At 40.7% G+C, this 25,703-nt stretch overlaps 1 protein-coding gene across 8 annotated transcripts in view; it reads left to right on the plus strand.

The window, feature by feature from the left end:
• Positions 1–25,703, plus strand: part of NRIP1 (nuclear receptor interacting protein 1) — a 79,906-nt gene that overhangs the window by 21,989 nt on the left and 32,214 nt on the right. Inside the window, exon 3 of one of the 8 annotated variants that reach the window (XM_040582878.1) lies at positions 6,942–7,111. The exons of 6 other annotated variants lie outside the window; for them this stretch is intronic. The gene's annotated coding sequence lies outside the window, so the exon portion shown is untranslated. Of the gene's footprint in view, positions 1–6,941; positions 7,112–24,410; positions 24,611–25,703 lie in introns of those variants that run through there. One more of the 8 variants, XM_040582877.1, reaches the window with a different exon arrangement.

Below are 25,703 nucleotides of genomic sequence, written 5' to 3' on the forward strand. Positions count from 1 at the left end.
CAAAGTAAAGGAAAAAAAAGAGATAAATTAAAGTACAGGTGTTTTTGAGTCAGGCTTATGAGGTGTTAACTTCTAGTTTTGCTAAAGGAAATTTTATTAAATGAGAAGTCTGACTCATATGTGTTAACGTTCTTTCATTACAACATGTAGCTCTGTACTATGGTTAGTAAGTGACTGTTCCAGCCTGGTATTATATGAAATGGCACATATTACCACAGTAACTTTTGAATGCATTGGATAGTCTAAACAACAAGAACAAACCCCACAAAAATCACCAAAAAAATAAAATTGGATTTATGAAGACCACTCATTTCATGTAAGTTTTGTAACAGCAGGTGAAGAGGCCAGGCCTTAAATTACTTAGACGTTTGTTTACAGGATAAAGTGGAACAAACTTCTGAAATTCCAATTCCAACTAACAAGTCAGTCTGTAATCCAAAAGTACTCTGCAGGCAGAACTAGTAGCCATCCATGAAAACGTTAGTATAATTTAGATAAGAAACGTCTAATTCCGTAAGCTCAGGTTCATGAGACATTCCTGACTTGGAAAGAAGGAAAAACGTTCTTAGTGAGTAAACAAAATGGAAATACACTTTTTAGTTTACCACTTTATAGGTTTTGTCTTTAAAAGACGGTAACTTTTTTTTCTAATATTAAAGTGTGAAAGTATTAAAATTTATTTAATAGCTTAGAAAACATACACTGTTTTAACTAAAGTAATATTCTTGGGGAGGTGGGGCAAAAGCAAGCAGTGTCTGTTTTTCAGTTAATAAAGTGTTCTATATAGGAATTAATTTTGTACTTGTTAAATTTGTCTAGAAATGCTGATGGCACGTTCATAGAAAAGAGCTTTGAAAGACCAGCTTCTCTGCTGCTGAAAAACAAGCATTTTGTTTTTTAATACCCTAACGTTTTATTAACAACTCATTGTAAACCTTCTCCTGAATCAAAATGAGATGAATATCCCTTAAATGCTCTCCTCCTGTTTTGTGTGTGTGTACGCTGTAGAATCGTCACTAGCAGCAGTAGGAGAGAGATGAGGGTCGAGGGCTCTAGGGTTCCATTGCACTGAACTGATAAATCTGTGAGCAGGAATGGGCGCGTCCAGAGAGGTGTGTCGCAAAGGGACGTAGATGTGGGGTTGCGTAGCTGCGGTTTCAGCATCACATTGAAGAGCCCCTTTCCGCCTTTCTCCTTTTTAGCCATCTGAAGGACCCCTGGACAGTCCTGGTGTCAGGGTTCTCTGCTTGATGCAGACGGGCAGTTCCAGGCTGTGCAAAAGCAGAGTGAAACCTTGGCCTGTTCCCCTGTAGACGGTTGGAGTGTAGCTGGCAGCAACATGGAACGGGACTGAGCAAAGAACACTGCAAAGATCTGCAGTTCTGCGGGCTTTTTTCCTTTAAGACAGGAATTGGACTTGCTGGTTGGTATTCTTGGTTCCTGCCATCAATCTTTTATCTGTGCAGCTGTTGTCTGCGCTAGGAATTTGTGTACGTGCTACCTGTTCGATATGCAGTGTTCCAGAGCTTTGCTCGGGAGGCTGTAGGAGACCTATCACAAAGTATTGATGTCCTTGTACGAATGAAAGAGCAGAAAAGGCACAATTGCTTATTTCCAAATTAAAAAAAGCCTCTTGAAGAACATTAATAGGTTATCAACACTTTGTTGACTGCAAATGTGGATGTAAAATCATAGAATATCTTGAGCTGGAAGGGACAAATAAAGCTCATTCAGTCCAACTCCGCTCCTCACAGAACTACCTAAAACTAAACTGTATGACCAACAGTGTTGTCCAGATGCTCCTTGAACTCTGACAGTCTCGCTGCTGGGACTGCTTCCCTGGAGAGCCAGTTCCAGTGGCCGACCACCCTCTCAGTGAAAAGCCAAAGTCTGGTGTCAAAGAAAAACCTTTTCTTAATGTCTTGATGGGTAAGGGAAAGATGTGCTCTAGTTCATAAGCCCTGGGGGATTCATCCGGGTTTCTCCCACTGATACAGGCAGATTGTGGTGATTGATTCCTCTTGGCCTATGTTGAGAAATACCGTGTACTGCTTACTACAAATACTTTCAGGGTTAGTTTTGGCTGTTGCTGTGTTTGAACGTTTTATGCCTTATCTGGGTCTGCAACAGTATGCACTGTATAGAACAGAAAAACAAAATTAAGGCATTCTTTTTTAGATTTTGTTTGTTTGGGCTTTTTTGGATGGATGAGGGGGTCTTTTTTTGGTTTTGTGGGGTTTGGTTTGGGGTTTTTTTTGGTTTGCGCAGCGTTGGGTTTTGTTGTTTCTGTTTTTTTGGGGGGTTTTTTTGTTTGTTTTTTTAAGGCACTGGCTAGCTTTTTAGAAGATCCTTGACACAATTTTGCATTTGGTCCAGGATTGTTACTCAGAACATTTGGACAAAGTGTTAGGTATCTTTATGGGCTAAAGAGCTTGTGTTGTTTTGGGGGAAAGTTTTTTTGTGTTCTCATTGGGCAAACCAAGCTGTCAATGGTCCAGAGTACTGCATATGCTGTTAATTGCCAAACAGTTGACCGATAAATTACTTCTTCCAAATATTGTTCCTGCTTTGAAAGTATATTTGGACACCTGTATTACTAAATTTTTGAATAAAATAATACAAATATTGTTGGAATTGCTATAGGCTTTTGGTTTTCCAGCTGTGTTTGGGTCTACATAGCTATCAGTTTGTATGCTAAATACCAGCTTAGGGTCTGTTGCTTGAGCTATTCTATTGCAGCACTGTAAAGAAGTTTTATAACAGTACGAATGGGCACTTAACTCATATTTGGTTTGCAAGGAACTTAAAAAAGTACAGTCAGACTCTAATATAGCTATCTATAATAAAATTATTTTTTCTGGCACTTGGACATTTAAAAAGCATTAAGATTCAGCAGTGCTTAAATGCAAAGGAAAATATTGATTACAATTTGGAAGCCTGCTACGAGTTATGGAGTACAACTATATATTTTCATCTTTTACTCTTTAAAAATTAATCTGTTCCTTTTATGTCAGTTGTATAAAAGGCCATGTTATTTAAGCTCTGTGGATAAGTAAGGTGAGCCACTGGTTGTTTTCAGTTTCAGCTGTAGCTTTGGAAATACATTGATTGCAAGCGCTTGTGGAGTTGCCTCTTCTTTACATGAACTCTATGTACCTTAACATTTTCTTCATCTACTGTAAGAAATACTTTGTAAATAATTGGAAAAATATGTAGAAGGAGATACCCTTCAACATGAGCAGTGGTTCCAGAATCTGACCTTTGCATCGGCCATGATGGTAACTCCAGGACTGAAGATGTGTATTTGAATGCTCTCTCTCTCTCGTTTGCATTAGTAAGGTGCATTCTCAAAATTACTACTGATCCTAATCAATCATCTTCCCCTAAAAAAAATTAAAATAATTTGTGGGAGGTCGTTGGTATCAGGTGAATATTTGAGGTTTTAAAATCCTTTAGTCTGGTCTTTGCCTCATCAACAGTGATAGCTTTGACTACTTTGTTACTGTGTGGTGTGTCTGTCCATCCCCTCCCAAAAACTCTTAGATGTTTCTTTGTGACTCTTCCTGGAGTGCTGATCCATCTTGCTACCACTTTCGCTGTCTCCAGATTCTTCCTCAGCACCGTTACCTACTTTGCCTTCAAAAAAAAAATAAAAATCACTGTTCAGTCACTTTCTGTTGGACTACTATATGAAATTAATTGAATTTTCTGTTTACAAAAGACAGAAAAGTAAAAAAAAGTGCCATCCTTTTCTTTGGGAGTGTTTTTCTTGTTTGGTAGTCTGTTTCTTGTTTTTTTGGTGGGTGTTTTTTGTGGTGGTGGTGTGGGTTGGTTTTTGTGGGGTTTTTTGGTTTTTTTTTTTGTTTTTAAATTCTGTTTTCAGCCAACACTTTCACACATGGTGGTGTACAGCACTTGTTGGCTTCTCTGGATAACTGAGAATCACCCCAGTCTTGTGCTCTCGCCAATAAGAAGATAACTCAGGTTTTCCAGATCCTCTTTCCTTTCCTGTTGGACATTGCACATGCTTTGCCTTCAGAGTATGTAGACATAAAAGTGGCAGGAAACAGAGGTAAAGCACTAAAGGCAGGTGGCATGAGTTTACTAGTAACTGAAGTGTTTCATCTGTCCCTTTATATAAGCGTGTTGTAATTTGCTGGTTTTTCTGAGGTGATGTACAGGGAGCAGCCTCCCAGCCTTCTGCACCAGGACGCAGAAGAGCGTACCTAGGGGGGTTCCGTGTCACGCAGGCAGTCGCTGCCATTGCGACCTCCCCGCGAGGCTGCAGGCTAGCCGGTTCTTGAGGCTGCGCTTGGTCGGTGCTGCGAAGCTGCAGTTTGAGAAGTAGGCAGCTCCCTACGCAGAGAGGGCATGGGTGGTAAGAACATGCTTGGGCAGTTCTTCAACAGCTGTGTTGGCTTCCTTTTGGCTTCTGGGTACGATTCAAGGTTTTGGCCTTGATTACTTTTCAGTCTAATGTGACTTGAGCTCTGGCTGAGAGGTTGCCTCCTTTTTTTGATCCAACATAGCAATTAATGTCAACGGGGATACTTGACCTAGATCATCCTGGGTTTTAATGTCAAGTAGCCATTGGCAGGAAGTTCTTTGAGAAGGACTTTTGACTGTGGAATGCGCTCCCGACCTGGTCTGGTGGGGCTGGCTTGCTGAGTGGGCTTAGTGCCAGGCGTATCCCATTTCTTTGCCTGTGGAGATGAGGAATTGTTTGGTGCTTCTGTTCTCCTTCGCCCCTGAAGAAAGACAGGTTAATGTGGGTTTGTAATCACTACACTAAGATTTTCCATTTGAGCCGTATGGGAAGACAAGTGAAGTGTGTTTCAGAGAAAAAACAGCATACATGCCTTTATACATAAAAGGGCTTTTTCCCTGAGAGAATTTAATTGAACATTTTGCATGAAATGAAAGCAAAAGACGTTTCCTCACACAGACCAGTTTGAAAGTACAGCAAGTTAAATTTAGGTAAGTGCTGTTTTCTTTCAGCTTTGTGGAAGACTCTGCAGTTCACTGCCAGACACAGAAGGCTTCCTTCCTGCTGGGAAAGGAGATCTGTCAAACCATTGAAAACATCACCAAGTTCTTCAAGCTTAAAGTGCCCTCCCCAAGCCTCACAGCTGAATAGACTGTGATAGGGCTTGCTCTAACCCTCCAAAAGGTGTTTGATGCTTTTTTCCTAGCCATGCCATTTGTCATGAGGTTGGTCGGTTCCGTGAAGAAAGATGTTCAGGAGCAAGACGAACTTTGAGAAGGAAGGCTTTTGTCTGGAGTGCTACGTGACAACTGCCCACTGAAGCTGGAGCGAACTGTCGGAATATAAATACAGTCATAGCTTTGGCCTGGAAAAACTCTGCTCTAGCAGCTACTGTGAGATGTCTGAACGCTTACTGGCAAATGCCCAACGGCTAACCAAGACAACTGTGGCTGTAGAAGGATACGAAGGAGGAAGAGGGGGGATAAATTTGATCTAAACCCCAGAACTTTAGTTCAGGGAGATGGGACCCATTTCTAACGGTACAGCTACATCATGCCTCTTCTTGCTTAGGTGAGAGTCTGCCTGGTCCTACAGCTTGCATGTCTGCTTTGGGCAGGGTAGAGAAAGTCTAACCACCTCCCTTTCCTGAACATGTTTTAGCACTTTTCCAGTCAGTCTGGCTTCTGGAGAGCTTTGGGACCACAGTTTAAGAGAAGAAAGGAGAGAAATTAAAGAGGCTAGAAATAAGGAAAAAAAAGTTGCTTGTTTCTGGAAAAGGTTAGGGATAAAACAGAAGTAGAATTAGGGAACTTAAGAATATTCATAATTTTAGTTCTTTACTATCTAATAAAAATAGGGACTCTGTAAGGAAAAATAAGAGGTAACATGATAAACCTGATCAGGTGGCTTGATTCAAAGTCAACTGAAGAGTCCCTGGTTTCAGTGGATTTTGGGTCATGCTTTTTTTTTTTTTTTCTTTAAGTGCAGAACAAAAGAAAAAAGGCTTAAGAAATGAAAACTTAAAGGAAATAAACTAGAAGAAAATATATGGGTCACACCTGAAGAGAAGGATCTTTTGGTAAGTGTTTTTTGAAGACTGGTAGTGAAGAGAGGAAGTTTCTATGCTAATGAGAAAAGTTACTACCCGGAGTGAGGCAATTCTTGTGACATCTGAGGGGAAAAGTATTGAAGGAGTAAGTGGAAGCTGCTGAGCTGAGTATGTTGAAGTAAACATGCTAACTGGTGTTTGTAACTAAAAGCAGTGACGTGGAGCACTGGTGTTACCCACTAGCAGGCATCCACTTTGCTGAGTGGGAAACTCTTGAACTTCCATGATTGGTGTGAACTTACATGAACTTACATGGATGGAGGATGAAGATGGTGCTAGGACAGACATAGCATGGGATCTATCTCGTCTGAGGTATCGATGTCTACCTTTTGAAAGTGGGGGGGAAGAGCCTGTATATATTCAGCAAAGAGATATAGGAACCCTGTAGAACTCTTAGCAGGCAGGGTATAGACACAAACGCTTTTAGGGTGTGATTCATTTGACCTCCTTTAGACATGTGCTATAGGGTGAGTTCAGTAGAGGAGTGTAGTAGTTCTTACGGGCTCTAAAGGGAGACTAACAAGACTTGTTCAGATACAGGCACCTATACCGTAAAACATCTTTATTTGATCAAGTGAATTCTGGCTTAGTGTCCCCATCTAAGAATGGAAAGATAAGGGCACTCTGTTACTATGGCTTACGGTTAAGTATTAGATTCCCTCCATCCTAGTTGAGTAAAGACACAATCCTTTTCGAAATGGAAGGTGGCACTCCAGGGCCTCCTGAGATCTGCCCAGACAGGGCTAACAATTCATGCTGAAGTGTTGCAAGGGCATCGCCCTAGTGCCATCTGTTTATGGGCAGCAGAAGCAAACCTGTTGTGACTCCTTGATCCTCTTATGTCAGCGTACATGGATGCCAATGGTGGAATTTTGTACAAGGCTGGATCCTGCAGCATCGCTGGCAAGATGTGAGCACGTGTGTGGTTTACCCAGCTCTGAAGCAGGAAGCACCTTCAAAGAGCTGGAAGTAGTAGCCTGTTGAATTGCCTCTGTCGAGCGGTGATTGATTTACAGGTGAGCGTGCATAGATGGGACAAGTGGTCAGATGGTGAGCTCCACAGGGACACTATTACTGGAGAGCAGAGGGTACGTTCTGGTGACAGGCTTGGTGCTTACCTGTAAATCACCTAGCACGTGTTTGGTGGGCCATGGAAAGTAAATGATTTATTGAAGCTGGTTCCTGGGTGAAACTGGAGTGTGGTGCTGTATTATTAAATAGGGCCACGTAAAACATAAGAACTTACATTTTGTTATTACCAAAAGTCAGTAATCTTAATCTGTTGTTTGGACTATAAGTAATGTGCAGAAGTCACGATTCTTTCACTTGTTTCTATCGCATCCATACAAATCTGTTTTTATTACTTCAGGGCTTTGAGATTTTTGTTTATGCTGCAGAACTCCTAAATAAATAAATAAGTATGTGTATCTTTATTTGCAAACTCCATTAAAATTTTTTCGTGCGCTTTATTTGGAATACCAGCATGTTATGTGGTGGCTGCAGTATTCTTTCCTTGGGTATGCAGTATAATTGATATGTCTGGAACTGAAGTTAAAAAAAACCCAAACAAACAAAAAAACCAAAACCCGAAGAACTTCAATGTTCTGTTATTGTGAAATGTGTTCAATGTAAATTTTTCAGGAAATTTTTGATATGGAAGTAAAAAAAATCCAGTTTTGATTTAAGTTTTATTAAAATTGAAGGCACTGGACTAATCCTTTCTTAAGAGGAGAGGTGACAAATTTAGTATTGTGACTATTACGAAATACTGTATTAAAGGAGTTTTAAAAGGCAGCCTTGTTGAGTGTCTTTATTGCAAAAAAAACCAAAACCCAAGAAACTGATCATTCTCATTATTACACCTATTTTCTTAAAGTACTCATTGTCTCTCTGCAGGCTTATTTTATAATGTATGCATCTGGTAATGAAAATAGTAATTAAATTCTTTCACAATGAAACTGTGATTGGGGGGAGGGTGGGGGCGGAGGAAGCTCAAGTAATACTAGCAGCTGGATTCATACCCAGTAAAGATAGCTAATTGACTGGTAAGGCTGATTCTTCACGTAACGTATTTTGAAGCGGTGGCTCTCTTTTTCTAATTGGCACTCTGTATTTGGAAACGTACCACTTCTTTCTCCCCCAATTATTCTTCCCTTAATTTTCTTTTTCCCCTTTCCTGCTTTCCCCCCTTGCCCCTGGCCTGTCTTCTCTCCATCCTCATATACGCACTCTGACCTTCATCCATTGAGGAATTGCTCTTGTACTGGGGCTGTGAGTGACGCAGGCACTGACTTGGAAGTGTTGGAAGAAGATGCTGTTGAGGAGGTTGGAGGGGTCTGAGGGAAGGTGCCTTTGTTGGCCCAGAACATGCCTGGAGTGATGAGCCATGCTGTGTGACCAAGCCCAAATAAAGTCTCTCAATCCTGGGAAAGACAAGGATGTAATCTAGAGCTGAGTAGCAAAACCAGACTGATGGACTGATGCGGATTAAAATACAGCTATTTGGGTGTCCGCATGCTGATTGAAATGCAGGCAATGATGCAACAGTTGTGTTGCAACATGGTGACTAAAAGTATTGGGATTAAATCTGATTTACCTTTTTAGTTTTTAATCTCCTTGCTTTTAATTTTGTTATTGCTTATTTTATTTGGGATGTTGTGCTTTCTTCGTGTTTTTTGTCGGATTTTTCTGAATCCTCGTCTTTTCTTTTAAATATTTTTTTTTTTTGCCTTCATTTATACTACTTGGCCCAACAGTGTCCCTAAGCGCTGTCTACGCTCCTTCATATCCTCTGCATCTCGTCCAAGGTATATTCAAACAGGTCTACTCTTGAGTAAGGTCTTGAATATTACAGGAACAGCATCAAATGTTTTGAGAGCTTAGGACAAACTTCTGACAGTGCCCAGGCTCAGCACAGCCCTGGAGATCTCTACTCATGTCGCCTTGCAGGCACAGATTAAAGCTGAAATATTCTCACAGCCTTGGACTGTGTAATGATTCCCTGTGTGCAACAGAGGGAAGGAAGGTGAGGTGGGAAAGACATCAGACCTGGCTGGGTACACGGGTTTCAGCTTGGGGCAGCTGTAGCATCTTTTCAGGATGCCTTTCAGTCATATCTGAAGCTTGGGGTTCCCTGAGTCCATATAAAAGGTGATTTTCGGGAAGGCTGGTCCAATTCATACATGAGTGCTGCACATTTGGTATGGTGTCAGTTTTCCCTTTTTGAGATTAATCATTGTAGCATTTTAATAAAATGGATGTACAGCCTACTTTTTTAATGAAGGCAAATGGCGTACAATATTAAAGACCTAAAAGATGCACTAAAATGATGGCATGTAATATTACAAGATTTACCTTGCATGAACAAAAGGCAAAGTGACTGTTTTTGAAGTTGCTGTTCCATCATTAACTTGGAAAGTAATTTTGGGCTTTCTGGAACTCGTTTAAACTTTCTGCTTCAGTCACCACCTGTAGTAGTTTATGCCACCACCCTTAGCATTAAGTACTTGCGGCAGGACCTATCTATTTACTTGTATTTTCAATCGGTTGCTTTATGTAATGTTGAAAACCTCTGAGTCACCCCAAAATATATTTTTTCCTGATGAGAAATCAACCTGATCCTTTAACCTCTTCATTACAAATGTCTGAGGCCGTTTATCACTTTCTTCTTTTGTAATTGACATCTCTATCCTTATTTGGATCAAAAATGAGAATCAACAATTTTTCTTTTCTTTGCCTGCAACAGCTGTATCCTTCACATTTTTATTACTTTTGGGTTTTTTAGTGTAGATTATTTAAAATATACTCCCTCTCATACCTTCTCCCAGAGCAAACTTTTCCAGAAACTGGGGGGGCGACAGGGATGGAGCGGGAGACATGGAACTTGGTGATGAAAAGCCAAGTGTGGTGTGGCAAAATTGGAGTTTCATCAGAGGATTTGCAGCTATGTATGCCCATTGCAAAAGCTTTGTTGGGCAAGATAGAATGTGACGGAAAACAAACTTTGGAGTTTGGTTTCTGCTTTTCTCTTTGGCTGTTCCAAGAGAAGAGGGTTACATGAGCAGAACCCCGGTGCTCAGCTGTGCTGGTAGCTGCTCTGGAGGGGTGGACCAGCATACCTCATGTCTGACCTCTTGCCTGCCAGCCTCTGCGGGAAGCAGCTTCCATCATCTGGCGTAGCTTCCCTCGCCAGGGAACAACCCTTCCCTTCTCCAGGGAACGGCGGTGTTCAGCCTCCTGCCCTCCCTGGCTCTGTCACAGACATCACACAGGGCAACAGGAGTGCTCTGGCTGAAGAACGTCACTGTTAGAAATAACTAAAAACTTTTGCATCTTTCTCCATGTAAAGCCATCATACATGCATCGAGCTTTGCACTGCTGAGAACTTTTTTTTCTTAAAATGAGTCTTATTTTGAGAGTGTGCAGTAGGAGACTGCCTGCTTAGTGGTTTTCTGTACATGCACGAAACTAACGGTTATGACGTGTTACATCTGACTAAAGGAAAAAAATCTCTTATGGGGACATGATCAAGTTCAGTATTACTTGTTAAAACTTCTAAACTTCTGAACTGTGTTTAAAAGAGCATGGGGATGCTTTGTCCTATCTACTTTTTTTTTGGCAACAAATTTAGTGGGGGGAGCAGGAGCAGAGAAGAAGGTAGGAGAGCGTAAATGCCATGGGCAGCTTGTAAAAGAGCTCACCCATTTCTGCCATGTGGTGATAGACCCAGAAACCAGAGCTCAAACCCATGTCCAGGTTTGTATTGTGCTTTTAGTGAACTTCTGAAAACTACTACTTAGAAACTGAAGCCTTAACTGCTATGATGGAGAAGCTCAACCCTAGGTACAGAAGGAAACTAGTCAGAGGTTTTGGCCCTTTCCTGCCATTTTTCTTGTATGTGGTCTATATAACGTGTGTAACATAACCGGTGTTTCTGTGTTGGTAAATGACAGTGTGACATGTATAAGTTATATTAGTGGTTGTAAGAAAGTGTGACTTTAGAAGCCATTTAAATTGAAAGCATTTTATTAGATTTAGTTCCTGTTTCAAACAACTCAGAAGTGGAAAGTTGTTTTTGGATTAAACAATTTTGTATGTGTTGTTTACCATTATGAAAGACTAGTAAATCCTGTTTCCATGTGGGATGGTAAATTTTTGAGTAATCGTTCAAGTTAATTTTAAGTATACCTTGGTTGGGTGTTTAGGTTTTTTTTTGTGGTTTTTTTTTTTGTTTTTTTTTGTTTTGTTTCCCCTACACCACTGATACTCAGCTTTCTAGAATGAATTATGTTCTTGTGGGACATCTCATACAGTTCATCCCCAAAAAACCCTATTGGAAAGGGGTTGTTTTATTTTTTTAAAATAACAGAATACATTCTAGTAGCTTTGTTGCAAAACCATATACCAGTGAGCCTTCATGGTTCTTGAAACAATGCTTTTTCTCACTTATTTGCATTCCTTGATTTTACTGTCTACCTAAGAAATGGGAAGTTCTTTGTATTTCTGAGGATGGTTGGCTGGTGTGAAATTTATTTTTTTTTTTTTCGCTTTTGTTAGTTGTCATCATTCATCTGCTCTTGAGTTTGTGGACTCAATTTTGCAAGTTTTGTGTTTGTACTGTCATCCATCTGTCATACACACACACCTCATGACTAATAGCCCTGTGATTAGATTTCTTCTGCTTAGGTTCAGTCACTATTGTCCTTGTACTTACCAATCTACGTGCTTGTTTATAAGGTTCAGTAAAATAGAGAGTATGATTCCATAGGCAAAATGATTTTCCTTATATTTATTTTTGGAACCTCCTGCTGATGAATGGAAAAAGCTGTGGCTAGAAGCTTACCTGATTGTTACTAGAAATTCTAACCCTTACATTTCAGAAAAGTTTGTTAATAAGGCACAGAATAACTCAGTCCTGTTACTGGTATTTGATGACAAAGAAACATCTGCTTGAAGAGCTTACAGTGACCCAGTTTAAATAGTCTGTACTGTCTAAAACCAGTTCTACGGTATCAGGGTGGATTTTTTTTTTTTTCCTTTCTCGTTTTGAAAGAATCAAAGATAAATGTCTCTCACATTAAGGAGATGAGCTATAATAAAACATGTATGGATAATATGGCAGCAGTCCAAGAGCATTAGTATGCATGCCCTGATCGAGTTGTGGTGGCAGCTAGCAATCACTCTCAATTTACAGTTAAATGTTACTCGGTGAGCATGGAGAACCTTCCTCAGTGAACTGTGCATGTTTTGGAAGGAAGAAACTCATCCCAGTTTTAAGGCATTTGTTGCCTGGATTGGTGTGAAACCTGTTGATTTGGAGAACTAGTGCCCAACCTCTCCAGGAGAGGGTCTGGGCTGCAGAAGACTGGGGATGCAGCATGTATGTGTTGTAACAGGAACGTATGGGTAATACGCAGTCTTGCTGACACAGGACTAGTCATACTACAGACACGGAGCAAAATTTCTGTCTGTTAACATGCGTATGACAGTTATGTGAGCACCATCACTCCTGGATAATTTTGGTTTTTTGATAGAGAGGAGGCTGCAGGTTTTTATGAAACATAGCGATGGGAAATCAGGTGTGAGAGAATTCCCCTGGCCCTTGCCAGCTTCCTTCCTATATCTAATTAGCTATTGGGGAGGACAGCAAGGAGTGGGGGGCTGGGCAGGTAAATCATTACAGTGGTTTGGATATGGCCAGCAAGTTGCAGCTGGGGCATTATGGTTTGGATTGCCAAAAAAAAAAAAAAAAAAAAAAAAAAAAAAAAAAAAAAAAAAATTATATGAATTCCTGACTCTGCTTGCCTTGAAAGACACGTAAATGAGGCGTTGGTGGTTATGTTTAAAGACCAGGTTCTTTTTCTGTTCTTGAGTAGAGGCTTTTGGAGGATCTTAGTAGTTTCTTTTCCATTATTATCTATTTATTCCCTTTGCTTAGGGCGGGAGTAATCTTTACTGCTTCTCTGCATTATTACATGCTGCTTGCAAGTGTTCAGGCTTTTACTTTATTATCCTTCGGAGACTCTTTCACGGAGAAATGAACCTTGATGTTGGGTGGTAGTGAGCATGAATATTCCAGAGCCAAACTGCGCCTGCTGTGGAAAACCTCATGCATAAGAAGAGAATTAAGGGAAGGAAATTTTCCACAAGGTTCTTTGCACAGGTATTTCTCATATGTTCTTTACATTCTGATGGTGAATGCAACAGAGCAGAGAAGGCTGCTTCATGAGCATGGGAGATCCTTTGGATAATGTTGGGATCCACGACGTGGAGCCATCTGTGTAGGTCAACTCTGTGTACAGTTGTGTGATCTGTCAGTTATCTTATGCTTTTGGGTGGGTGCTATAATGTTAATTTTGCTCTTGTGACCAAATAAATTGGGTCCTTTTATTTTTTTCAGTGGTCAATGCTTTGTTGATTGATGATGCTTTAATTGATGCTTGTTAATGATCATACGCAAAACATTGCGAGGAAGAAGGGTTTAAGGTTTTATGTCATTTCTCTCCCTAATATGGCTGATCCATTATGCACTGAAAGATGAAATACCTGTAGAAGGACATCTGATATTTATGTATACAACTTTTATAAAGGATGTAAATTATATTTAGAGTAGCAACCAAAACATTCCACCTCCTTTATCTTTTTGAAATTGCTACTCGGTTTGCTTTTTCCCAATATTGCATTTCTGCTTATCTGCGCTTTCTCAGTAGTTGTTCACTTGTACAGCAGGGAAGGTGAAATAATGGAATAATGTTATTTTTCATGATTATGGATGTTATATACGTTTCTAGTAGGTGAAATAATTTTTTGTGATGTTAATGTAAGTTTGGAAAGCTGAAGAAGTTAATTGTAAGTTGCTTTTTGGTTTTGTTTGAGGAAAATAATGGTTATCAAGGTATTTTAATTTAGCAAATCTGTGGTTTTATGTAGATTTATGCCTTCTGAAGAATGCATTTCATGTCTGTGTTTGGCACACACACACATACTGTTAGTCATCCATAAATGAAAGTAAGTGAAAAGTGCAAAGGTTTTGTAAATGTTTTGAAATCTTAGGGTGCATTTATAAAACTTGTGAAAGCTTCATATTTCTGATTCTCTAAATCAATCAACCTGAAGAGTGGTGGTGGGGATATTTGTACTACTGCTAAAACATCAAGAATTAGACAAACTTGAACGGACTGTTTCACACTTTGAGAAACTGGAGTTATGTTTTGTGGTGTGCACTAATTACAAACTTAATGTGTCTTCTGAAAAAGCAGAACAATTTTAGTGTGCTCCATATTTTCCTAACCCAGGAGTTTGGCAAGATCTGCTGTAGCTTAAAAAATGGTTATGGGTATGGAGGTGTTGTACATTCATTTTATAAAAGCAGTGTGTTTGGGCTGAGAGTTTGTTTACTACAAGAGAAATGAGAGGCTTTGTTTCTAAAAGGGTCTATCTAACCTTTCATAGAAAGGGAAGAGAATGGTTCAGGATAATTGCTTAAGAACTTTTATTTCCCCCCTTTTTTTTTTTTTTTTTTTTTAAATTTAAAAGCATTGCTTCTTCTGATGACTTGGCCCATACCTAGGCTTACGGCCCTGGCTTTGACTAGGAACAGGATAAATCTCATTTGCTCTTACTAAAGTTTCTGTTGACTTTAATGGAGATGTAATACCGCTTCCGAGTTACATGGTAGGAGATACGAGGTCTAAAACTTCCAAAGGTACTAGAGATTCATAAACATTTGGATTCTAAGGTTGAAAAAAGAAAGGGGAGCCTAATATGTTGCAAACTTAGATATACAGCAGTAAAGTGGAAATCCCTGGCTTGAGTATAAGGCAAAGCACCTGCAATCCTAAAGAATGCTGTGAAGTGAAATAACAAAACAGTAAGAGAATGCATGTGGTAGGTGGGTTTCTGACATTCTTGCTGGCTGAAGAACAGGAGGGGTTTGAGTCACTGTATGATCTAGCAATTAGTATCACTGAAGATAAACCAAAGCGTGTTTGGGAGGAGGAAATGCAGTTGGCAACTGAGGACCCAAACAGCCTTGATAACCGGGAATCACTGCTGACTACTGTTGGCTGCAGCTATTTTGTTGGACACATGGCAAGGCTATTACAGTGTGATCATTGCTGGAACCGTGCAAGTGTAATTCATGCTTCTCTTGGGCATATCTGGTTGTCAGCTTCTTATTCTCTTCTCAAAATGGCCTGGGGTACCAGGATAAGGTATGCATGTCTAACACAGGTGCACACGTGGAAATAAAGTGCATGTATACAAAAGATGCTTGCCTGCTAGACACTTCCAGTTTTTCACTTTCTATAACTAGCTATCTTTTCTGTAATCAGTATTGCTGTGTAATGATACCTGAGATTTCCAAAGACAATAGAAAGTACTCTTAAGTACTCTAAACAAGAGTATTTGAAGGTGAATATTGGCAAAATAATATTTCTGTGATGATACAGAGACCGATGTATTTGTTTAAAAAAAAAAAAAACAAAAAACAAAAAACTGTTGATTTTTTTGTTTTGCCCAGGCTTGTGATATTTCTTCAGCAATCAAGTGCTGACAAAATATTATTGATAATTAATACAGCACAATAAAAGGTGTAAAATCAGTGCTTACTTTTGCCTCCTCAATCCCACATCCTTAATTATAAGGATGAAGTGATACAGAAGCCTAAGGAGGTTGGTTGGGGTAATGAAAGAGAGGAATACGGAATCTTCTTTAACTTTACAAAACATAATATAAACCAACTTGTGGATTTTTTTTTAATATTGCAAATTATTGTTGAATGTAATTAGCTCCCCACCACACCCCCCTTTTAAGTACAAATGTGGAAAAGATTGTGTCTGGCAGAGCAGGGGAAGGAGCTCAAGGACCTGACTATGCTGGATGTCTTCAAAGGCTAAGAGTGCGAGCTGTGGCTTAGACTTGGAGATTGCTGGAGTTGAAACTGATTTTTATTTTTGTTACATCATGTTTATACCTTCCAGATATGGGTGGCTGCAGAGATTGAAGGCTAAATTAGAGCCATGGTAATAAAGGTAACCATGTAGAATTATTAAGAGACAACTGATTAAGGCAGCTTTAAAGGATGTTTTTCACCATGTAAAGATGTTTCCAGACATTACTTCGCTCTGAAATGCACTTTAAAAAATTCTCTCTTCTGCAGACAGCCAAAAAGCTGTGCTTGTGAATGTTAAAAATGACCTTGAGCAGAAGAACTCAAAGGTTGTTGGTGGCTTTGTACTGAATAAAATAAACTGGCACAGCAATGAGAAAAACCTGCAGTAAGGTTCAGGGCCCTGATTCAGCAAAACACACTTAATCTTAAACCTGGATACAGCCCTTTTTCTTCTGCAAATGCTCATGTAATTTGTGATCAGGACACAAGTTAAATAGTAGAATAAACTGTATTCATGAGTGTATGTAATATGAAGTGTTGATAATGTCCTTAGATGGGTATCTTAGATGCCTGAAGCAGGAAATGACCCCCTCTCCCCCCAAAAAAAAAGAAGAGTGCTGCTATCTGTGCAAGCAGTCAGCCTTGCTTTTTGGAGGTGCATCTTGTGGAGAGGTGTCCCCAGCTTTGGAAGTTACCACTTCCGACAAAATATTTGCAGAGGATTGTTGCTGTGAGTGTTCAAGAGTTGTTGGGAGACCTAAATTAAACATCTGGTTTTATTAGCGAAGTGCAGAAGATGCCTGGGTATTAACTGAGATCTCGGTAGAATAAGGTTATTTCCTTTCTAACTGTATAAACACTGATAATCTATTAAGCCTTCTTCTTGCCCCTCTCCCCCATGGAAAAGAAACACTGTATTTGATCACTTACCTACATTATTCACTACTTCTTGCCCTTAACTGTTACTATTAAGCAGCAATTATAATACACTACTTATACTAGTATGAAATACTGATTTCTTATACTAATATAAGTAGTATATTACATGCTAGTATAAGACCGCTAGCTATATTAAGTATACTTGAAACTACTACGCTAATAATAAGGCCTCTCTGCCTTTTCTTTACTTCTGATTTCCGTGACTTTAGTTTAGATGGGTAGAATTCGACAGACAATTAAGCAGATGCACTTAATGTTTCATAATAGTATTAATTTTCATTTTGGTGTGTTTTTCTGTATAACCATTCTAAGATTTATCTGTGCTAATGCTTTAGCTGTTATTTCAGTACTTAGTTTGTATCTGGTGATGCTTTCTTTTTCATGAAAACACGCTTTTACTATATTAGTGCTAATACATTCGTCTATTAGCACTGTGAAGAGCAATTTATCAAATTTTCTCTTTAGTCAAGTAGCTTAAAATAAGTACCCCCCCTTACCTAATATGCACTTAAAAAAATTGTCGTTGCTTTACTCTATAGCTAGCTCATAAATAGTGTAACAGAACTTAATAATAATGAGAAGCATAATTTACAGCTCATCTCTGTAGGAAAGTCCCATGTGTGGTTCTAGACCAAGGGCTGCTTTGGATGCTGCTGGGAAGTAAGGTCAGCAATATTGGGTGATGTGGGCACAGGACAGTTTTTCAGCTGTTCCTCGTTAGTACCAGTACTGATGGGAGTATCCATGTTTACTCCCAAGAGAATGTTTAGTCAGTAGTGTTTTTGCTTTAACGGATACGGTTTTATTTAATAATGGGGTCTAGGTGGGAAGAGACTACATTAAATTCCACCATCTTTCTCCTCTTTTTTTTTTTTTTTTTTTTTTTCTTTTTTCCCCCTGTGCAGAAGTGCGCTGCATATGAACTGCTTTATGCTTAAAGAACATTAACATTGTATGGTCAGAATCAGCAGTTCGAAAATGGCAGAAATAAGGTTGTGCAGACAGACAGTCTGTGCTTGTGTTGTAAAATGCTGGTCCTGTCTTGCAGGGCTCACACGTGCTTGCGTGAGCACGTCTGTGCAGGGAGCCAAGTGGGAGCGCTGCTTCTCTGCGCTTGCTGGCCATGAGAAATGGTAGCTGCAGAGACCGTTTTTATCAGATGGTTAGAAATGAATGACTGGCTGACCTAACAGATGTGACACTGTTACAGTGGCTGTGTTTTGAGCGTATGGGATGCAGGTTGCTGCTCTAGGTTCCAAGTCATGGCTAGGTGCTGCAGAACTGCCCTCCCGGCTTCTGCCTGACATTCTTAGGACAGCCTGATTTGGAAAGTTTTCGCTGGACTGTTGTGACCCTGGAAGAAAGCTGCTAATTTGTGTTTTTGGCTTTTGGCTTCTACTTTTGGCAGGCCCACGCGATGTGTCCCATACTTGGCAGCAATGACTACCTGGCTTGAAAGCTTTTGTTGTGTCTTTAAATCTCCCTGCTCAGCTGCAACATTACAATATGAGTTCTTTGTTTTTGTTTTTGGAGTTTTCACAACACTTGATGTTTGGAAAACCCACAGTATATTTTTGTCACATTAGATGTTGGATAAACTTAAGAAACCGCGGATGTGGCATCGTGGTCAGCTGTGCATACTGTGAAAATACTTCTCAGTATTTTCTGCTAGGCTAACATGTTACAATGTGAACTTCTTAAACTGGTCTCTCCTAATCCCTCTTCCTGGTAACTCTGGGGTGAACTCAGAGTGTTTTCTAGGAAACACAGTGTAGGACCCAGTACTGCAAAATTGTGTAATAGGCTAAATGACCAAACTTTTTTTTATTTAAACCACAGTTGGCGGCCTATGTGGTGTCCTGTCATTCAAAGGCCACAAAAAGGCCACATTTATGCAGAGATCAATGAACTCACATGTGTGGATCTGCTCAATCTCCATTTGCCAGAGGCCCCGAGGTGGTGGTGATGGCACACGAGGTTGTGCCACCTCCAGCCTCCCACTGCCCTACAGCTGCAGAGCAGAGGCCAGCCAGGTCCCTAGGGCAGAGCAAGCCTTGAGACCTCTCTGAGTAACCCCAGGGATTGTTCTGACATCCCGGTGCTGCAGGAATGCTGTGGCCCTCTGTCCAAGCATAACAAATATTTTGTAAACCTTGGTAAGTCTGTGGAAAAGCAGCTCTGTGGTGTGAGTTCCTCCTCTGCTAATACAGAAGGCACCATCAGTATTACTGAAAACTTAACAAAATTGTTAAAGCCTCCTAAGAAGGAGGGTATTTTGGGAGAAGAGCCATGGTTCTTGGGAGTGTGGAGTGAATCTGTTGTAGTCGGAGGTGGAGGGTAGTGTTATAGCAATTGTGACGTAACTGCCAAAGCCGTGTCCTTCTCCAGTAAACTTAAATGTGTGCTGTTCGTGTCTAATAGACTATAGTACTTTAAAAAATGACTGCACAAAACCAGACTAAACAAGCCCTCAGTGCTCAACCAGAGAAGAATCACAACACCCTCTGCTGGTATGAGTGGCTGCTTCGTCCCCTTCTCCTCAAGGGCTTGCCTGGCGGATATCCTAGAAATAGTAAAGACAGTTCCGAAGTGCAATGCTGGCTCCTGTTGATTAAGCTAAGGTTATTTTAACCCATTTGGTGGTATTTTTTTTCCCCTGGAATTCTGGTAGTTTAATCTGACCAGTAACATGACCACTAAAACCGATAAGGAGATGGTGGCGATGGTTTTTCTCCACTCTCACGTGTGGGAATCCATGATACTTTCTGAGTGTACCGAAGGCTGCTCCTGGTTGGCAAACTTACTGGAGCTGGAGGTTCTGTGCACAAAGAAGTTTCTGAAGAAAGCGGCCGTCCCTTTGATGCACTGATAGTTGCATTCTATTAATGCTGCCAAATCCATCGGGTAAACTTGTGGTTTCATAGAGTAACCATGTGTTCTAGGGCCTTTCCTAGAGGTTGTCTCTATGTGCTTGCTCAAGTTTTTAGAAAGCCTCTGTGCCACTTGTCAGGTGATGAGCAGTCAAAAGCAGCCAGGCTGGGCGATGAATTTATTTATTTGTTTTCCGCCAGTGCGTACAGTCATGCTCTCAAACTCTTTGGTAGGCCTGTTGCATATTAATATCCCTTCCTCTACTTCCTTCTTGGCTCAGGATGACTGAGAAGGAAATCACAGGTTAAGACGAGGAGTGGACACTTTTGAATTCTCATAAAACGTGCCCGATGCCTGCCAGAGCAGCCCTGTGCATGTTCCTGACCTTCCTCCTCCTCTTACCTGTCTTGGCTTCACACACAACATGCCGTGGTAGGTGCTACCGCTTTCACTCGGAAAAATGATCTTCACCCGGGGTATCTGTGGAGGGTCTGGGAGCGTGGGGTGCCGCCAGGCACCCCTCTGTCCCACCGCAGCCCTGCGGGGCGCAGGGGTGTCACTGCAGTGCTCACAGCCAGCCGGACACCACCTGGGTGCAGGACAGGGATGGGGATGGCGGCGTGGAGAGCTGGCTGAGTGTTCGGTATTAATAACAGCACCGTTCCTGGTAGATGATCGCTTACATAATTGCGTTATGAAAGAATGAACCGTGCTCCTCTCTGTGGCTTATTAAAGTATCCCCTGAGCGCTGCGATGCACTGCCTCCTGCATGGGAAGGGTTAAGAGGAGACAACATCCTGTCAAAGACCTTGTTTTTAATTTTGCCTCTCACACTGGCACAGATCCGGCTAAGAGCAGCCCAGATTAGTTCGGAAAACCTTTGAAGAGATTTAAGATGTCCTTCAGCCAGTTTGAAGGTTTTTGTCTTGCAAATCCAGTACAAGGGCGCCTGCAGGCATCTCGACCCTTGCTGTGCTGCTGATGCAGCTCAAGGTCACGCTAACCCGCCCTGTGACATTCAACAACACACACACACACAAAAATTATGCGGTGAAACTGCTTCAGCATTCAGCCAACCAACAACTTCCTCAGCTCCTCACTAAAGGAAGAAGTGTATTTTTTTTCTTTTCGTCGGTTTTTTTTTTTTTTTTTTTTTTTTTTTGGCTTCGTAGATTTTTGCTGCAGGAAATAATCCAGGATTTCTGGTGTGTGTGATGACAAGGTCATTTCTTAATTAGAACACATGTAAAGAACAAAGCTAAATGGCTTCAAAACAGCTTTGTAGTTGATGGAGAGGATTTAAATTATTTAAAGAGATAGTCACCCAAGTATGATGGAAACTGAATTCTAAACACATTAACTCTTTCAGTACTCTACGGTTTCCATATGCTACTCCAAAGAAAATATCAAACTTGATGAGCATTATTGCAACTGCTGTTAAATGAACATTTTAATGTCTATTTATAGTTAGGGTTGTATTATGCTTTCCCTTATCAGAGTTATGAAACCAAGAGTATTACTATTTCTTTTTTTTTGAACAGTGAAATATTCTGCGCTGGCTAGAGATCAAGACATAGCCACAGGAAATTGCTTCTTGGAGATCAGTGACTGCATTTCCACCACATTTCATATTTTGGTGACTGTATTAGCATAAATATGTGTGTATGCGTGAGTACATGTATGAATTACGGTGCAAGTATAGAGGTACTATTTCAGAACTGCTGCTGGGAGAAATCTGGACAACTGTCCTCAGTACTCAATGTGGTTGCAAGGCATAAATAAGAATATAAAGAAGGTGGATTTCAGATTAGGGAATGGGGAACGGAAGGAGAGAATTGACAAGATAAATGGCAACTTTGCTTAGTTTGAAATGATTGCGAGCTGGCTGGAAAGGAGATGGTGTCTTGGAATGTGAATTTTGTTCCTCAGATTTGTTTGTTTCTTAGACTCGGAGCACCTAAATATTAAAGGCATTGGTGCATCTCTTACCCATGGTCTGAGGTGGTTGTATGTTAATTATCCATCCTTTTAATCTTATCCTTTTTTTTTGGTGTTTGTTTTGGGTTTTTTTTCCTCCTTACTTGGTTTTCTAGACTCCTTGGTCTGTAAATGCCTGGGGGCTGGTGAGGTGCCTCACCCTTGGGCTTTGGTCACTCCTGCTGTGGGGTCCAGCCTGGCCTGCTGGAGGAGAAGCCAGATTTACCGGGATCTGTGGGATGTGCCCTGTGATTCCAGCACACAGTAACTTTCCAGGTTGGATGCTTAAGAAAATAGTGAGGAGCAAAAAAATATTTGGAAGTTGTTTACCAAGGGGAAAAAAGGCCAGAAATAGCGCACTGAACAGAAACTTTACTGGCAAACTTAGGGCTCTGTATGCCCGGAGATAGTACTGCATGATGCATCAGAGAACTGAAATGCGGAGAATTAAGTCTTCCCCCTCTAATCAAAAGTCTAGCACTTACACGAGATTTAAGTTTTCAAGTGTAAATGACGTAAAATTTACTGAGAGTTTATCACGTTGTTGTTTTTGCTCTTGTTTTGTTTGTTGTTGTGGTTTTGTTTTTTTTTTTTCCTGGGGTAAATCTTGTTCAGCTGGAACATGAGGCCAGCAAATGTCAAATGTCAGGCTGAAATGGAGTATGCTAACTAAGAGAGAGATTGTGCTGGCCCGGAGGACTCCTTCTAAGAAGGAAACTGCATTTGCCAGCATAAAGAGGGAAGATCATGCGCTACAACTTCTTTCTTCTTTGGGTTGCTGCTTTTCCTTTCCCTGCACTATCTGGCTTGGATGAGGCTTGTGAGAAGAAAACGATGGAGTGAAACAGGCTCCATGCAAGAAAGATGGATAGGAGGAAACCGATGTGCTCTGTGAAATCTGTATGTTCCTGCCCTTGCCTGGGGTGTGCTGTGCCCTTAATATTATGGGAGACCTAAGCTCACCTGCTAGTAATTTCTAATTTACTGTCCTAATTCATCGATTTGTTATCACTAATTGTACTTCATTTACTTCTGTGTAGTTTCCAGTACCTAAAGGGTTGAAAGGTTGCTGTAATTGGCACCCGCAGCTGCTCTTTCTTTTGACAGGGGATAATTTTGCAGCCTATGCTTTGTGTGACAGCTGCCTAATTGGGCATTCTCCCCTTGTAGCAAGCCTGCCTCCTCCAGCCTCCCTGCTGACAAATGGTGGTGGATTATAGATGAGGACACGCTGACCCGTTCGACCTTGCTGAGACAGCGGGGAGGGGCCTCCTGCTACTTGAGGGAAGCTTTGGGTCATTTAAAGGACAAGGTCATGAGCCAGGTGGGGAAATGACATGATATCACATGACAATAGCCCGATGACACGGTCAGTATGTCAAGGACAAACTCATCAGTATTGATTAATGCTGCTTTTTCCTGGTGTCTGTGCAAAGCCACTGGTATTTCAAAAATACTTCGCTAATTTATTCTAAGTAAAGTGCCAAACGTTATTTTTGGGAGAATTTGTACAGTGTTTTCTTCTCGGTACAGATCACGTGCAAAAGCGGTGGTGTTAAAACCCCACCGATGATAATTTATAGGGTTCATCTCAATGTTTTTGGAAAATGTACATCTGCATGTACTGTAAGGAAAATGCCATGAAGGTGCATGACAGAGCAGAACTTAAGGAGGAGGAAAAATCCCTGCTTTTCAAATCCAGAATTTCACATTTCATTCCTACTTGAAATGCACGTGTGTGAACCCTCATGAAAACACATGTATCCACATGTGTGCGGCTGCCTGGAATGTGGGAAAAGTGCTTAAATAAAGACAACTGAGAAGAAAAGTTGAATCTAAATTGAATGTTTAAAGAAAAAGTCTTGTATTAGCTCAAGGGCAATACAGTTAAGATAATGCCATGCCTATTTCAAGAACTAATACAGTATCCAGCGATGCCAGGCAATAAAAACCTGCTAAGTGGGTTTTTGAAAATGTTTTGAATACAAGTGACAATATTTTGAGAGCATCTTCATGTTGCATTTCTATGCTAATAAACTTCAAGGTAAATGAACAGCTTGTTTGACATTTGTTATGTTAGACAATAATAAAATGCTTTCTTCTGGAGTAATTAGACTTGATAGATTGATTATGTTAAGAGGTAAAGATAAATGTAATCAAAAAGAAAACTCTTTCAAAGGGAGTTATTGCCTGTTTTTGAAATTTAATGCTGTCGTTCCTGTTTAGTTGATGCCTAATGGTGCATCTTGCACGCGTGCATGTGTGCGTATGTGTGCAGGTACACACATGTGTGTACAGACACATGCACACCCCTACAGACACACGCCGAGTTTCTGAAACAGCCTGTGAAGCCGGGAGAGGAGTGTTCACCTAGGAGCACGGTTCCCATTTCTGTGAGATCTGATTTGTTGTTGGAAGCTGTTGTGTCTGAACCTCGTCAGTTCACCAGGATATAATTTTACTCCCCTGAGGTAAAAAACCGTCAGTGGTAAAGTGTGATAAATTAGTTCACTCAAGTAGATGCGCGTGCGTGTGTACGTGTTTAATTCTGACCTTGCTGTGCATGTGTTTAGCTGCTCTCAGTGCCCGAGTCAAGCCTGGTGGAGGTTTAATCCTGTGCCCTTGTACACATATACTTGATTAGTAGTTGTGGTTATCTCAGCAGAAGACATTCTGCCCTCCTCCTTGTATTGGTCGGGACCTGGGCATTGGGGAGTCAAGTCGAAGGAGAAAGAAAAGAGATTTTGCATTAGTATTCTATGAAAGCCTTACTGTCTGCAGAACAAATTGATTGCTACAGTGTACCTGTGCTTGGCACCACTGCTGTGAAAGAAAGGTATGGTTGTAATCTGTTTTATTGTATTACATATTGTGACACTCCAAGAATGTTTTAACATTCGGCTCTTCTATGGCACATGCTAGAAGTCTATAAAGAAAAATATGTGAATGAATGAAAAGTATGCGAGGCTGCCGTATCGTATCGGCAGCTTTGTTTACTACAACGAACTAAGTAGCCCCTGCTAATGAGACAAATTTATGTGCCAATGGCAACGTAAGGAGATGGATAACTGAATTCTCTGTATTGTATTTGCTTGCTCCCATCTGTGTCAGTAGTTGTTAAGTACCTACACAGATAAAATTCTAATTAACGTTTTAAGGGGGGGGTTGTTTAGCTTTTAGCAAGATGATAAATGTGAAATATACTTGAACCTGGATGTGTTTGCCTTTTTAAATGGAAGTGTGTTTTTTTTTCCCTAAATCTGCTGCACTGGGTTCTGCATGAATGGGGAGGGGGGGGGGGGGGGGGATGTATGAAAATATGAAAATCTTACATGTGGTGCTATGGTAAACAGAACAAGAACAAAGCTGAGGAAAAGCCTTACAGGATTTGAGCCTTCATCTTTCCCCCCAAATAATGTGTAAATATGCACCCGTCTTTTCATGAGGAAGCTGGTGCTCTTCATTTCCTTAACTCAGTTGCAGACTTTACACAGTTGATTCTCTGGTTTTATAGGTGCTCAGCTAATGCGAGCTGTGTGTTTGGGAAGTATGAAGCGCTCCATTAATAAAACTCGGGCTGTTTCACAGAGAGCTGTGCTTAGTGCTTCGTTCTTGGCATCACTGAAGTTGTGTTGGTGATTATTTGGATGTTTGCTTGTGGTCACTCTAAAACATCTGAAGTATCTGCTCTTGTCATGCAGACATTCCTGACTAATTAAGTTTAGGACAGGTGGCAGACTCCTCCTGGGCATTTAAACCTGCATGTAAACCTAATCTAATAACTTGATGAGAAAATGAAAATCCATCTTTCCTGGTGTGTTATCACCATGCGCAAGCCACAGAGGTATTTGTGAAATCCTCTCTCTACTCTTTGTCGTGGCAGGTGACGAGTGAGCGAGTTGCTTTAAGGAAATGGGGGACTTGGAAAA

Source organism: Falco naumanni, chromosome 2, assembly GCF_017639655.2.
Source record: "Falco naumanni isolate bFalNau1 chromosome 2, bFalNau1.pat, whole genome shotgun sequence".
NCBI lineage: Eukaryota > Metazoa > Chordata > Aves > Falconiformes > Falconidae > Falco > Falco naumanni.